The following is a 16,619-nucleotide window of genomic DNA, read 5'->3' as shown; positions in this document are numbered from 1 at the left end:
GTTGCCCGTCTACCTCCCACCATCATTGCTTGCCTAAGTTTTCATTTCATTTATTTATTTATGATTACGGAACTCTTACGAGATCCACATAAATGATACATAAGATATACATTCAGACAAATCATGATTAGAATACATAAAACACGAAATCTCTAATGATACAAGCTTAATACAAATTCAAGAAACATTTTAAAAAATTGTATAATTTGAAACAAAACACTTCGTTGGGGGGATTAATCATGGCAAAAGTAAAATCAGAGGCAGATAGGATATTCAATTGCAGGCAGATGGGTCTTAGCCATTTACGCCTAAATGCCATTAGAGCTGGGCAAACGAACACTACATGCAGTAAGTCTTGAGTTTTTGCATGACAAAAATCGCAAGCCGCAGAAGAGCCGTGCCATCTGGATAGGAGCAAATTCAAAGGTAGTAAATCCTGTCTTACTAAAAATATAAGACGCTTTACACCATGAGATATATTCCAGTGTACATAGGGTTGTGCTTTCCTCATCAGACAAGAGTCAATGGCTGGATTAATGCCCTTTTTCGAAATTAGAAGCTCTCTATCCAGTCTAAACCCTAGTTCCCATGAAGTATATTTCAAAAGGGTTTTCAACTGATATGACGATGGAGAGAATAAAGTAGCTTCATCCAATTGTAGTTGACTCACCGCATATCTAAAGTTTTTTATAATTAAAGAATGGTCTTTGAGGTGGCCCAGCAACTCATTTTTTAATTAAATGTCTTAACGTGCCTGGCTCACTCTTTGCTAAGCTAAATACCCAGCGCACTATCCCCGCTAAACCTTGAACCCAGCTACTACGTAAGCCAAATTCCTGTCTAAAAGCAGCTGTAGAACTGGCTGTATTGACAGATAAAAGGCTACGTAAAATTTTCCCTTCCGTGGAGTTTAAAAAACTCCAACTTTTTATATCAGTTAACTCTATACCATAGAGTAAAGAGTCCGGGATTTTAGCACGATATACATCTAGTAATATCGAAAAATCTCTTCTACCAGTAGCTTTATATAGGGATATCAAACTCTTGCCCTGCACAATAGCTTTCCGTATGTTATTGGCTATATTGGCTTTTTCACTTAGATTGCTCAAGACAATTTTACCAAGAAAAGTATAAGATTTCACAACCTCCAATTTTTGACCCCCCCACTGTCCAAGAGAAGTTCACAAATTTAGATCTCTTCCTACCAGACATACACATCACTTTACTCTTAGCAATATTTATCAGTAAATGGTGTTTTTCAGCAAACTTATGTAGGGCTTGCAAACGATTATTCAGCCCACTAGGTGTTAGGTAAAGTACCAAGATGTCGTCGGCATACATCAGACACACAATTGGGGAGCCCCCCAGAGATGGGGCAATACCTGTACTATCAGAGAGAGCCTTAGGTAAGTCCGCTATGTAAAGGGAAAATAGCAGAGGAGCCAATAGGCAACCCTGTTTTAACCCATTCGCTGTGGGAATGATTCTGGATAGACCTCTTTCCCCACCCATCAGTACCCTGCACCAAGTATCAGAGTGCAGAGCGTGAACTAGTTTAATTAGGAAGGGAGGCATCCCTAAATCACAAAGCTTTCCCCACAGCAGTGTTCTATCTACTTTGTCAAAGGCCGTGGAGAAGTCGATGAATGCACCATAAACTCGACCTCCACGGACTTTAACATATTTCTCCGATATAACCTGGAGTGCTGTCAAATTATCCAGGGTACCATGCTTTTGTCTAAAGCCTGTTTGTTCAAAGGACAAAATAGAAGCCCTTGCCACCCAATCGTTAATAAGTTTAAGGAGACATTTTGAAAAGACCTTGCCTATGGCATCAAGTAGGGCGATTTGGCGGTAATTTTGAGGAAGAGCTCTGTTCCCTTTTTTTAAATAACGGAATCAAAATGCTCCCTTTCGAAGATAAAGGGACCGAACCGCTAAAAAAACAAAACCGGAACACTGGAAATAGAATTTTGCTCCATAATTTACTCTGCTGTTTTAAAACAGAGATGGGAACCTCATCCGGCCCCATCGTGCCAGAAGAGTGCATATCATTAATAGCTAATTCAATATCTTTTTCAGACGGGGGGTCAAATGGGATAGAGGACGCAAAATAAGGAATAATGTTCCGTTGCAAATCATTGCTGCTGTATAAAAGCTCAATATAGTGGACCCAGGTCTGCTCGTCAATAGCAATTGGCGTGGAACAAGATCTAGAGCCACAAACTTTGCCTATCAGGGACCAAAATAATCTAGCTTGACCCTTGACGGATGACTCCCGGAGTTTAATCCATAAGGAGTCTGCCTTATCTCTTTTCAATCTTGCCTTCAACCTTGATCTCCTTCTTTTTAGCAAAGTTAGTAGATGAAGCCTTTCCTGATTAAAAGATAAATATTGACCCCTTATTAGTTTATTTATTTCAGTATTTAATTTCCGAAAAGATTCTGGAAATATTCTTGATTTTTTACTGTTAGGGATTTTTCTTGCTATTGAGGTTACCAAATATAGAAAATCTACATAACTTAGGAGTTCCCTCCCTTCCCATTGGGATAGATTCTCACTGGTAGATGTTAAAATACTCAACAACCCATCACAAGCCCAGGAGTTCCAGAAGCATCTCCCAGAATTGGCACTAAAATTCACCGATTCAGAGTCTAAGTGCAAGGGGTCAGCCAAAGGAGGCCTAAGAGCAGCTGTAATAATCAATATTTTATGATCACTTAAATCAGAGTCAACGACCTAGACATCCCTCATAAAAGGAAAGAAGGAACAGTCTGACACTACATAATCGATTTTTGACTCTCCATTTTTTGATTTATGCGTAAAAGCTGCAGGAGAGTCAGAGGGAAGTCTACCATTTATTATTAGACAGTCCACTTTAGAAAGACCTTCCAAAACTATTTTTCTTCTTTTGTTGGTTTTAATATTAGTTGGGAACTGAGCTTGGGGGATTTGGAGATATTCTTCCCTAAGTTTATTTCTAAATAGGTCAAGGCCTCAATTGGAGATCTTACAATTAAGATCCCCTAGTAACAATATATATGGGGCGGGAGAGGCATCCATAAGATTAGCCAAAAAGGAAAAGAGAAACTTTAAACCCTCATTAAATTGAGTATCTGGGGGAATGTAGATATTAATTAAAATAAGCAATTTATTAGGACAATCTATAAACAGATTTTTCAAAGTTAATACCTGAAACATTTTATTTGGCTCTAAATAATAAGTAAAATTCCAATTAATTGTATTGGTAAGTAAAAAGGCAATACCACCCTTTGCGTGGCCTCTCCTAGAAGGGACTGCACTGCCATCCAAGACCAGATAATCTTTTTTCAACAATAATTTTCCATCGACCCAAGTTTCTTGCAGACAAATTATGTCGGCTTCTAAGCAAGATAAAGCTGACAATTTTTCCTGGGTATTCTTAAGGCCAGCTATGTTCCAGGAAATTATTTTCAGGTCTTTGTTAAAAACTTGGATGGGGTTTAAGAGAGGTGGGGGGTTTACTAGAAAGAACGCCAGGCAACCAGCTCCATTTGAAGTTGTCATCCGACAAAACTTGTTTGGGAGGAGAGGGATTTTTATACAAGACTTGGCGTTCATTCTTTGATACCCATATTTTTAAATCCTCAGTTTTAGATGAGGACCAACCAGAGGAGTTCAAATTAACACCAAAAGATGCTAAATGTTTAGAAAATAGATTATCACTCAAGTCTTTCATAAAGTGAGGTGATGCATCTATCCCTCTAATTTGCAATTCCTCTGCCCAGTGAAGAATATGATTCAAAGCCAATTTGGAATGGAATTTGACCCTTGCAATTTTCCCTAAGTTGGAATTCAACAAGAGTACTGAATCCAAGTCCGCAGTTTGAATTAGTTTTAAGCTTTCAATCTCACTAAAACCTTTAAGAAGAGCCGATCTGTTTAAGATAAGGTCCGTATCAAAAAGAGGAACAAAATCTAAAAAAACAGTACCTACATTTTCTTTCTCCCGCTTACACATACAAATAGGGGGTACACTTAAAGAAGAGTCCTGATATGGCCTAGCTAGGGGGTTAAGAACAGATGATTGCGCCTTTAATGTTAAGGAGGGTTCTATGGGACAAAGTTGGTTCTTAACTCTCATAGAAACAACAACACCAGTAGGATTAACCTCTGATGGAGGATCAATTATATCATCGGATTGAATAAAGGACGCTTCACTTAGGCCAGAATTTTCTACTTGGGCTTCCTGGTTATTTTCAAAAACAAGCCGCCTCTGTCTTTTCTTAGAAAACCTTCGAATAAGTTTCTTTTTTTTAATCTATTCTTTTTATGCTTGTTAATCACTACTTTTTCACCATAAGTTGGGGGGTCATTGCAAGCCTCTTCGACTTTTTTAGTATTAGTATTAAATGTAGGAAATACAGGAGGTACTTCCAGATTTTGCGTGACGATAGGGACCGCAGAAGATACTATCTCCTCATCCAGGATAGCAATACAATTACCCCCAGAAGAAGCAACATTGTTATTACTAGGCACTGCTGGAATGGACACAAGCATGTTAATTATCCGACCATCAGGAATGGGAGGAATGGGGGGTTGCACCATTTGGACATGATCTAGCGCCTCCGTTTCATTAGAAAGCTTTTTAATTTCCCTCGAATGTAAAAAGCTTCTATCGGGCTCAGGAAGTTTCCCAGACACTAGACCACCTTGATTGGATAAAAGCACTCTTAGGATATGAGTTACCGTATCCAAAACGCAATCAGACCCACCCACAAATTTTTGCAATAAGCGCAAAATTGACGATAATAAAGACTCCAAAGAAAATAAGGATTTGGAGATCACATTATCATCAATAGTGGAGGGGCACGCAGGAGCACTATGCAAATTAGTGCCCGAACAAGAAGTAAGATTTAACTGAGGTAGAGTAAAATCAGATTTTTTTGAAGGAGTACTGTTATGAGGATGGGGGTTAGGAGTTAAAAGAACTTCATTAGAATTTGTTTTAATCATACAGTCGGCAGGAGTAGCTTCCATATGCTTTTTAAGGGACACTAGATCAATGTCAGGTAAAGTAAAATCACCCACCGGAATTACCGGGGTAGAGGATAGGTCAGGAGCGATCGTAGATTGCTCTGTAATACAATGAGGTGAATTAGGCAATATAGAGACAATCGTTTTTGAGGAAACATTAAAAATATTTGAAGTAAAAAATTCAGAAACCACAGAGGGAGTATTTGTTTGTCTATGCAAAGATGTTACAACTGGAGGCTGCTCCTTCACCGTCTCAGAGGAACAATTAACATGATGGAACAGGGCAGAAACTTCCATCAGATTGCTCCTATCCTTATTGAGGGAGGGAACTGCCTCGATCACTTTACCCTCAGTATTGGCTACATCCAATACTATTTTTTCCTTTCCCCTTTCCCATAAGCTAAATAGTTGACATTGCCCTTTCAATTGCATGGAGGAATTAATTTTATTCCTCAAGGGATTCGATTTTGTCTTAGAACCTGACCTTCCCACTATTACTCTACCAGAGCGAAGTTTTTTTGCTGTCATGATTATTTAAATTTTTACCACAATAAAACAATACAATATAAGAGACAATACCAATAATAATAATAAAGCACTCTTACGGTACTGAGGATTAAATCAAGAATCACAACGGTACAATTAATTAAAAATAAAGGGACAGGGCCCAGCCCGGCCTCCTTCGGCCCCGGACGGCCACAGACGGTCCCGCCCTTGTCCCGGGCTTTTCCCGGGCGCTCCCGCGCAGCGGTTGTGCCGTGTGTGGTTTATAGGAGTCAAAGAGAGAGGGGCGTGGCTGACAGGGAGAGCGGCCCAGGTGACTCGGGCGGGTCAGCAGCAGGGACTCCTGGAACTCGGAGTCCAGCCACCAAACGCGCTTGCAGCCCTGCAGCACTTATCGCCCAGCACAGTCTCCACGAGGTCATTCTACTCCACGCACTCCAAACAGCAAGCGCCGCGAAGCGGGACCCGCGGAGCGGGTCCTGCGAGAGGTAGCGCCTTTAAGAAGGTGGGCGCTGGGGAGTTTCAGAGCGCCAGAAAGCTTCACAGGCAAAGGGGTCGAGTTCCAGCAGGCAGGTACAATTAAAACGAATAGATCCCACGAAGGCAGCAGAACAGAGTTATACCCGTGACACAGGGGGCGTGGCTGACAGGGAGAGCGGCCCAGGTGATGATCCAGCGGCCTATAGAAAATATATCATAAACAACGCTACCCAACTTCATAACCTATAAACAAAATTCTATACTAAATATGGACCCATTTATAAACCTGACATATTTTGGGCCTACTGAATCAGGTGGTCAGTTTAAATCTATATACACATTATCTACAAACTATATACATTTTATACATCTGCGGAAAGAATATTGTCATTAGAATAAAGCATAACCATTTAAATGACCACCATTGGCGACGAGATCTAGCTAATAGTAACCTACACTTCTGAATAACCAAGACCAGCTTGTTTGTCAAAAGTAAGATTTTATTTACTAAATTATGGTATATAAGTTGATAGTTTTATAAATGAATTTTATTTGCAATAAAGCAAACATGATGGTAAGAAATATGAGAAAAATACAATTTAAGCAAATGGATCAAATTTAAAGTGAATATATAAAGTTTAGCATTTCTAAAACCTAATTCCCTAACTGAGCTAAATAGATAGAAATTAAAGTAAAGTTCTTTGAGGATTCTTACGTGCTCCACGCAAAGTCCAGCAGCACTTCACCCTCATCGGAAAGTCAGAAAGCAGCAGCCAGCCCATCCCTAAGGGCATGACTTTTTATACCTTTCTACGCTAACTAAACTAGCAAAGGAAAGTTTTCAGAAATCTTCGACGTCCCATTGGCTGAGAGTGACAAGTGACATGTCACCCACTTTCCAAAAAGTTCCATTACATCAAGTTTCATAAAGACCATTGTCTCTTCCACGTGAAGCCAGAAGCTTCCTCATATTGCAACAAATGTATTAAGTCATTCTCGCAGCGTCCATTGACTTTCACTAGACTTCCGCGGATGCCAAGTTAAGGCTGACAAAATGTTCACTTTCGACCTTGGCCATGTCCGACAGAATGATGGCAGCTCATCAGTTTTTGCTTTGTGAATGCAGCTTTAATAAACGCTTTAATTCAGAATGGGCGTCTCGTGACTTTTTGCAGAATTACAAGTCAGCTTTTTCTCTTCGACTCAAGTGACTAGGCCCAAAAGCAGGCAACTTATGATTTCTAATATAAAACAAACACAAGAAAAGTATTAATGTAAGAAATAATGTAGATTCTGTATCCACCCCTTGGTTCACTAATTAATTAACCAACCCTTATTAATCTAATGTTACCTAGCCATTGCAAACAAATAAAGCAGCGTTTATATCTACCAGTCTCCGTTATTCCATGAGACTCATATGCACCTAGAATAGTAGAAATGACATCACACAGACAAGGAAAAGCAAAATAAGCACATGCTTCTTTTAAGTTTGCAGCAGTTAGTAATGACAAAAACGAAAACAATAATTATTTTTATTATTTTGCACGAACAAAAAGATGCAACAATTATGCACGTTTATGAGCACACATGTTAGTCCCCCCATGTGTAAAGTTTAATCTAAGTTATATTAGCACGACATATCACAAATCATTAATATTATTATTCATGTTATGGAAATGTGACTTCACGAGATTAAACAAAATTTTGTTTTCTATCTCGCTCCATCAACTCCCTCATCTGGTGATTAACAAATCACCACACCAGCACTCAAAATTTAGATAATTTAAATTTCTAAGAAATCGATTCAAATTCATTTGTATCAGTAAACCTAAAAGTCTGTTTCTGCATAATCTTTGCAATTAACATGACGCTCTCTATGTAACTCCTGTAACTCGATCTCCCTTTCTTCTTTTCTGAGTTTATAGATTCTTTTCTTTTCTTTCAACTGTTTCTTTCTTTTATGTAACAAACAACCTAATTTGGTCAAAATAAAAATGAATACTATTATAATCAAAGGTGCCAGAATCTTGCCAAGAATTGAACTTCCGATATTATGAAACCAGTTTTTAATTGCTTGAAACCTTTTTGAAAGTTTCCCTGTAAAATCATCTTCTTCTAAAGGAATTATCTCTGAATGCATTTGTGTAATATTCTTAATATACATTTCAATATTCTTACTTTCATCCGGAATATATGTACAACAATGTTGCACATGTAAAATGCCACAGACTCCTCCCTCTTTTGCTAAGAGTATGTCTAAAGCAAGACGGTCTTGTATTACCATAGATCTAATTGCAATAACTTCAACATTCACTAATTGAAATCCATCAGCTGTATCAGTTGATAATCTATCAACTATAGTGGACAATTTTCTGATTCTCCCTGCATTTAGGGTTATACCAACAAAAGGTATTACAGCTTGAAAAATATCTCCCAGAACTTCAGTAAAAGTTTCTCTTTTAGCTCTATTTACATAATTATGAATTTTAAACAATCCTTCTGAATCTCTGTCAACATGAAACACTTTAGGAAAAACAATTCCCACATAACAAGTTCCATACCAATGGTCTGGAAGGTTGTAGTAGGCTTTGTCACCACAAACAAAATAAATCCCAGGAAAGATAGGATCTTTTCCACCTTTAAATCCCCAACCTCCCAAAATCTGATAAGTATCTTCACAGTTACTTGCACCTACAAAATAATTATCAAAAAGTGTGTTATCTCTTCTAATGCAAAGTTTTCCACTAACTGGTTTGTCTATGTGAATTGCAATATTTTCAAGCATTTTGCCATTTAATTTCTCATCCTCTTTCTGCCAGAAAGCAGATTTAGTCTGCTTGACTAATTCATTCCTCTTATAAATTGCTCTTCTCTCCTCAACCATGTTCAAGAATTTCTTTCCTTCAGCACTTAATTTACATGTTAGATTATTCTTATAAGCATACTCATATGTGAGTTCATTAGTAACAAGGAAAAATTCTCTCATTTGTTTTGCTTTCTTATGCTTATTTAAAGCATTATCAATCTTAATATTAGCAAAAATTTCATCATAATTTGAATAGTAATATTCTAAACGTCCAGTTTGATAAAATAAACTAGTTAATACACTACATGTTACAGCATAAGTGAGAGGAAGCATATTATATGTTACTCCCTCAGAAACAGAAGCAGGTAATTTAACACAGACATAGCAGTCTTTTGCATCCATTACCTTAACATATTCGCTCAATAGCTTTGTGAATGTATTACTTGAAAAGTCACCAATTGATTTATCTTGATGAATGTTAGGCTGATGATCAATAACTTTTGCAGACGCACTATGTTTAGTTTGGCTAACCAGAGCTTTGCTTGTTATGTTATCTTTGTGTAATTCTCTATTCATCTCTAAAGGGATAATCACAGCTAGTACCAACCAGAGCAGAACTAAAATGAGCAGACATACCAGAGTCATCTTACAGCATCTTTTAAGAACAGAACACTTTGAAGTGCTCTCCTTAACATAAGGCATTTTTGGTTAGTTTTAGCCTCAAAAATAAAAATAAATTTTAAAATTCTAAATTTATTTACACCCCCCTTTTAAAAATTTTTTTTTTTTTTTTTTTTTTCTTTTTTAAAACCCTAAACAAGATTTCTTCGACCTTATGTCATACATAAGTTTTCTTCAACTAAACAGTTTTTCTTCGACCTTGTGTCAACTAACAATTTTTCTTCAGCCTTTTGCCAATTTAATATTTCTGTACCTTAATCATTGTCACTAATTTCTTGGATTTCGTTTTCTTCTTCACTACTATCATATATGTCAATAACAGGTGGAATTACTAAGTAAGTCCACTCAGGAGACTTGTATTTTTGGTTTGGTCTTATTATTCTCTTTCCTTTCCTTGATATCACTTCAATTTTTCTTCCAACTCCAACTTCTTTTCCAGGACTCTTTTGACTACTGATTTCTTCAACTTGTTCTTTTGGCTTTCTGATTAATCTGACTCTCAATCTTCCACCTGGCCAGTAGTCTGTTTTTCTCACGTACTTCTTCTTTGGTTCAGAATTATTTAATTCTGACTTCCAAGTCCTTTTCTTTCTGTTTTCACTTTCACCTTCCACGTCACTTTCTTCAGTTTCGTAGTCTGAAATTTCAATTGACTCAGGAACTTCTCTATTCGGCAATTTCACTCCTTCAGGAACTTCACTTTGTCTTCCATCACTGGTACTCGGTAATTCGTTCTCCTCCTCTTCCTCAATTACCTCTAACTTCCCAGATTTCGGATTTTTGTTCCTTACTTCAGAGTTTGTTCTCTGCCTTTCGATACTCTCCTGGTCTGAAACTTCCTTTTGTTCAGCTTCTTTGTCTTCGATGCAGACAACCGAATCCTCAGTTATCTTTCCTTTTAACAGATTCTCTTCACCTTCAGAATCTATTACAATTATTTCCAAGTCTTTTCTTGTCAGATTTTCATTCACTGGCACAGTTTCCAGATGTCGACTTTCTTGTCGATCTTCAGAATCTGGAATTACTTCACCTTCTGTTTTGTCTTCTGCTTCAGAATCAGAATCATCTGTGGTATCACTTTCAATGTCTGAACTTTCAGGAGTTGGTACTGGGATAGTATGACTAGGATGAATCCAACGTTTTAATCCTCTGCACTTTACAGCATTAGTAGTGATCAAAATTATCTGCCTAGGTTTCTGCCATCTAGGAGCTAGACAATTCCTTCTCCGATGTACTTTTGTTCTGACCCAGTCTCCAGGTCTCAGATCATGTGTCAAAACCTTTTCATCTGATTGAGCTTCAGTTCCCACCTGATTAGACACAGAAGTTACCATATCAGATAACCTTTTACAGTAATCAAAAATTGCACTGTCATTTATGCTCAATAGTTTACCTACAGGTACAAAAGCTTGCCTCATAACTCTTCCCATTAAAATTTCATGAGGACTCAAACCTGTCTTTTTATCTGGTGTACTTCTTAATGACATCAAAACAAGTGGAAGAGCATCTGTCCACTTTATACCTGTTTCAAGACATAATTTTCCAATTCTGTTTTTGATTGTTCCATTTATTTGTTCAACTACTCCTGATGCCTCTGGTCTGTATGCACAGTGTATTTTCTGCTCAATGCTCAAAGCTTCGCAAATTAACTTCATCAGTTTGTTATTAAAATGGCTTCCTCCATCACTCTCAATAGTGACTGGAAAACCGTACCTTGGGATGATTTCTCTGAGCATTAGTTTTGCCACTGTAATTGAATCACAATGTCGTGTAGGGAAAGCCTCTACCCATCTTGAGAATAAGCATACAATTACAAGTACATATTTCAGACAATTGTGTAAGGGCATTTCGATGAAATCCATTTGTAACCTGGTAAAGGGACCACCTTCTCGACCAATTATTCCTGTCCCCACCACTGATTTTCTGTTTGGATTCATTTGTTGGCACGATAAACACCTTTGACAAAAAGATTCAGCAATAGTTCTAAACTTGGTATTGAACCATGTTTCTCTGAAAAGTCTAACCATAGAATCTCTTCCCAGATGTGCTGGACCATGATATAATCTGGCCATGTCAGCAATCAAACAATTTGGTAAGACTACTCTGCCATCTTTGTAAACCCACACTCCATCTTCTTCACGTGGTCTACAATCTGATCTTAACCATAAGTCTTTTTCTTCATCTTCTGCTTCATTTTGTAAATTTCTAATCTCATGCCATGTTTCTACAACAGTTGTTAGCATTAATGAATTTGAATCAGTTTCTTTACTTCTATTCCGATTGTATGAATAATTTTTCCTTGCGCAGTATTTTGCTGTTTCATCTGCGAAGGCATTTCCTTTGGAAATATAATCAGTTCCTCTAGTGTGTGCTGCACATTTGACAATGGCAATTTCTTTTGGCAATTGTATTGCTTCAATTAATCTCCTAATGAAAACTGCATTTTTAATTGGTGATCCTGTTGATGTCATGTATCCTCTCTGTGACCAGAGTTGTCCATAATCATGCACAACTCCGTACCCATACTGACTATCAGTAATGATGGTAACTCTTATATCCTTTGATATTTCACATGCACGAATTAAAGCAATCAATTCAGCCACTTGTGCTGAACGAACTCCTTCAAGACATGATGCTTCTTCAACATCTACGACTGTACAAACTGAATATGAAGCTTTCAAGACACCTCCTTCGGATCTTAAGCATGACCCATCTACAAAGTAGACAAAATCCGATTCAGACAAAGGTCTGTCTTTGATGTCTTTTCTTGGTTTAGTGCAGAATTCCATGACATCTAAACATTCATGTTCTGTTTCAATGTCATCAACAATCTCAGAATCAGGCAGTAATGTAGAAGGATTCAGATTTAAACATCTTGAAATCGAAACATTATCTGCTCCCAGTATGATTTTCTCATACTTTGTCAATCTGCTACTTGTTAAATGTTGAGTCTTACCTCTTGTCAGTAATATTTCAACTGAATGAGGCACAAAAACTTTTACAGGAAATCCCATAATGATCCCCTCGCTTTGTTCTAGGCTGATACTTGTAGCTGCAACTGCTTTCAAACAACCTGGTAATGCTTTTGCAATTGGATCAAGAACTGCAGAGAAGTATGCAATAGGTTTCTTTAAATTTCCATGTCTTTGAATTAACACAGATAATGCACATCCTTCTCTCTCACTGCAATACAGTTCAAAATCTTTCTCATGATTTGGCATACCTAAAGCAGGAGCTTGGCATAAGCTCTTTTTCAGATTCTCAAAAGATTCCATCTCAGCATCATTGAGAATAATTGGATCTTTTACATCTGATTTTGTCAGTCTTTGAAGTGGTTTTGCAATTACTGAAAATCCACTTATCCATTGTCGACAATAACCTACCATTCCCAAGAACATTCTTACCTGTCTTTGTGTTCTAGGTGGTAACATTGCTTGAATCATTTTTATTCTCTCTATTGTTACTTGTCTTTTTCCTTTTGCGATTCTGTGACCAAGATATTTTACTTCTTGTTTGCAAAATTGTAGTTTTGCTGGGGATACTTTATGTCCTTCTTTTGCAAGGCGATTTAACAGAATTATTGTGTCTGTTACACAATTTTCCCTTGTCTTTGCAGCTATTAACAAATCATCAATATACTGCACTAGCGTAGACCTACCTGGTAAGTCTAGGTCTTCTAAGGATCTTTTTAACAATTCGTTAAAGATTGAAGGACTTTCTGTATAGCCCTGAGGGATTCTTGACCATCCGAGGGTCTTACCTTGGAATCTGAAAGCAAATATTTCATAACTGTCTGGATGTAAGGGAACAGTAAAGAATGCATTGCAAAGGTCAATAACTGTATACCATTCAGCATCATGTGGAATTTGAAATAGAATTACTGCTGGATTTGGAACCACAGGACAACATGGAACGACAATTTGATTAACCTTTCTCAAATCTTGTACGATCCTAAATGTTCCGTTAGACTTTTTAACTCCCATAATTGGTGAATTACAAGAGCTACTCTCCATTTCTTTTAATACACCTTGCTTGATTAATTTTTCAATTATAGGTGTAATACCTTCAATCGTTTCTGTTTTCATTTTATACTGTGGAGTGTTTGGAAATTCTATTCCCTGTTTCAATGTAATTTTTACTGGATCTACGTTTTTCATCAGACCCATCTCATTTCCAGTAAAATCCCATATTTCAGATTTCACTGTTTCTTTGAGTTCTTCAGGTAAATCTTTTTCTTCAAAAGCAGGAAACAATTTTGTTTCTTCTGCTTCCATCATCATCATTGTCATTCTGTATAAACCATCTTCCTCCATTGTTTGTAACTCAACTCCATCAGGAGAACAATATATTCTGCAATTCATTTTACATAGGATGTCTCTGCCCAATAGATTTACTGGACTACTATTACATACCACAAATCTGTGTTTATCTCTGTAGTTTCCAATTTCAACTGGTACTGGATCAGTTAAATCTGTTTTAATTTGCTGATTACTTACTCCGACAACTTGGATGGTATCCCCAGAGAGAGGTAGGTTTTCAATTTCCACTGATCTAACAGTAGAACGGGTAGCACCAGTGTCCACTAGAAAAGTGATGTCTACATCATTAACTTTCCCATTTACAAAAGGACCAGACTGGTCAACCTCAAGAGTGGCTCCAACAACACACTCTTCCTCCTCTCTCGGGCACCGTCAGCAATAATCATCAGAATCGCTATCTTGACTTTCTGTTAACAAAAATTGTTGTGGAGCATTTTGCATTTGAACCCTTTGCTGCTTTTGCTGTTTTTGTGGTTTTATTACCTGTTCACTTCCCTGAAATCCCACGTTTGGATTATATTTTTGAACTCCCCCACAATTTGGAAAAGGTGGTTGTGGTAATTGGTCTTGACGATTATTCACCTGTTGTTGTTGCTGTTGCTGTAACTGTCGTTGAATATTAAATTCGTTTAACCCCTGTTGCATCTGTAGCTGTCGCTGCAGGTCAACACCATTCTGCATCTGTGGATTCAATAAGGGATTCTTTGAGTTTTTAGGAGGATGAGGACACTCGTCTCTCCAATGTCCAATTTCGCCACAATTAAAACAAGGTAATCTTTGCTTCAGTTCCTCAATCTTTGGGCTAAATTTCTTTGGGAAATTATTACCTTTAAATTTTCCTTGCATCTGGTTTGTATTTCCAGTTTGAACAAAATTAGTGTTCTTATTACCCATGCTGGCAATCTGTTGCTCAGCCACCTTTACCTGAGCCCACATGGCTTTCTCCTTCAGCTTCTTCTGTTTTACTTCTATTTCATCGCTGCAATACTTTGCTTTCCTTAGAATATCATCTACAGATAGTGATTGCCATCCGACAATACTATTTCTGATCATTTCTCCAATTTCAGGTTTTAGTCCATAAACAAATCTATAGACAAAATGACTCATGTCTTTTTCATCTAATTTTTCATAACCACTGTATTGTTTAAAGATTAACAGTAATCTTTCATAAAAGGAATGAACTGATTCTTTTGTTTCCTGTTCTGTTCTTTCTATTTTAACCCAATCGACTTCTTTGGGTGGAATTTTGTTTTTCATCCAAACAATTACTTTTTCATAAAAATCCATTACAAGTGGATTTGGAGCACCTGTTTCTTTGATTCGCTCAGGTTCTGTTTTTGGCTAACTAATCGATATTTTGCATTCTGTCCAAAGATCTGATGGAACGACAATGTCAAAAAATCCATCTAAATCAATCCACAGAACTTTTGACACTTTGATAAATCTATCGACTTGCCTGTACCACTCAACTGGTTTTTCCCTCAATTTTGGAAAGTCATTTGTAAATAACAGAATGTCCTGTCTCGACCAAGGGACATGAACATATCCTCCACCTGCAATTTCTCTCATTGGAAATTGTTTTGACAATTTATCCAATCTTTCATCTTCCTTCTTTTTCGTCCATTTTACTCTCCATTTGTTCAGTTCTCCTAGCTTTTTGATATAGACAATCAAATCTTTAATATGAACTATTCTTCCCATTGAGTTCAGACTCTCAATGTCACTTTCTGAAAAGTCTAATCTGTAATGTTTTGCAAAATTCTTTTGTTTACTCACATCGATTTCAAGTTCAGCTGCTAGATCCTCTAGTTGATCATATTTGTTTTTCGTTTTCCACTGAATGCTTTTGCAAATGAACAGTAGTTCATCATCTCGATAGTAATTTAAACTATCTGGACCAATTGTTCCAATTATTAATTCTTCGATATTCGCTTTTAATTTGGCCACATCAAGTTTTGGTGTGGTTACCCTGACTTCAGGACTCCCTATATCTGATATAGCGCCCATTGGTGTTTTTGGAGATAAATCCTCATTAAAGGTTAAATCAGGCATTCTCGATTTAGAAGAGTTTATTTCAGATAAATCTGAATAAAATTTTTCAGCAGCTTTTTGAATTTCTGTATTTAAAGGAATAGTTAATCCAGTTTTGTTTGTTTCCTTATGATCAAATACAGGCTGAACAGGACCAATAGTTACTGGAACTGTCACAGCTTCCATGCCTTTTGTCATTCTTTTTATTAATTCTTCTTTTGATCTTAAATATTCATTATAATCAACATCTTCAACATTTCTTGCCTCTCTAGTATAATCTTTTGGAGGTTCCCTTGCTCTTGGAGTCATTGTAAAATGTCTACCTTCATTTCGAGCATTCTCGAATTCTGGTCTTCTAGGAGTTTCAATGATTTCACAATTATTTGGATAAAGTTTAGGAGCTTCATTAATTGGAGGTGCACTCGGTGAAGTTTCAGTAGAAACCACCGGAGTAGACCATGATCTAGGAGGTCTCAAAGGTTGATTAGGCTGATTCTTTCTAGCAGTTGTATATATTTCTTCCATAACTGCATCCTCAGATTCACTTTCCATAGATTTCCCTGTAGGAGTACCCATTACCATTTCATGAATTAAATACAATCCTTCACTCATGTTTCCCTGTCTCCACATTCGCAATCTATCTTCATGAGTTTCTCTTTTCCAAGATGGATTTTTAGAAGGTCTTTTAATTCCACTAGCTTCTCTTTGTAACTGATACATCTCGTCTTCCCACGCAACTAAAGCTTCAAATTGAGTTGGTCTCGGTTTTGGAATAAGAGCA

This window comes from Lissotriton helveticus, chromosome 8 (assembly GCF_964261635.1).
Source record: "Lissotriton helveticus chromosome 8, aLisHel1.1, whole genome shotgun sequence".
Lineage (NCBI taxonomy): Eukaryota > Metazoa > Chordata > Amphibia > Caudata > Salamandridae > Lissotriton > Lissotriton helveticus.
Note: the sequence above shows the minus strand (reverse complement) of the source record.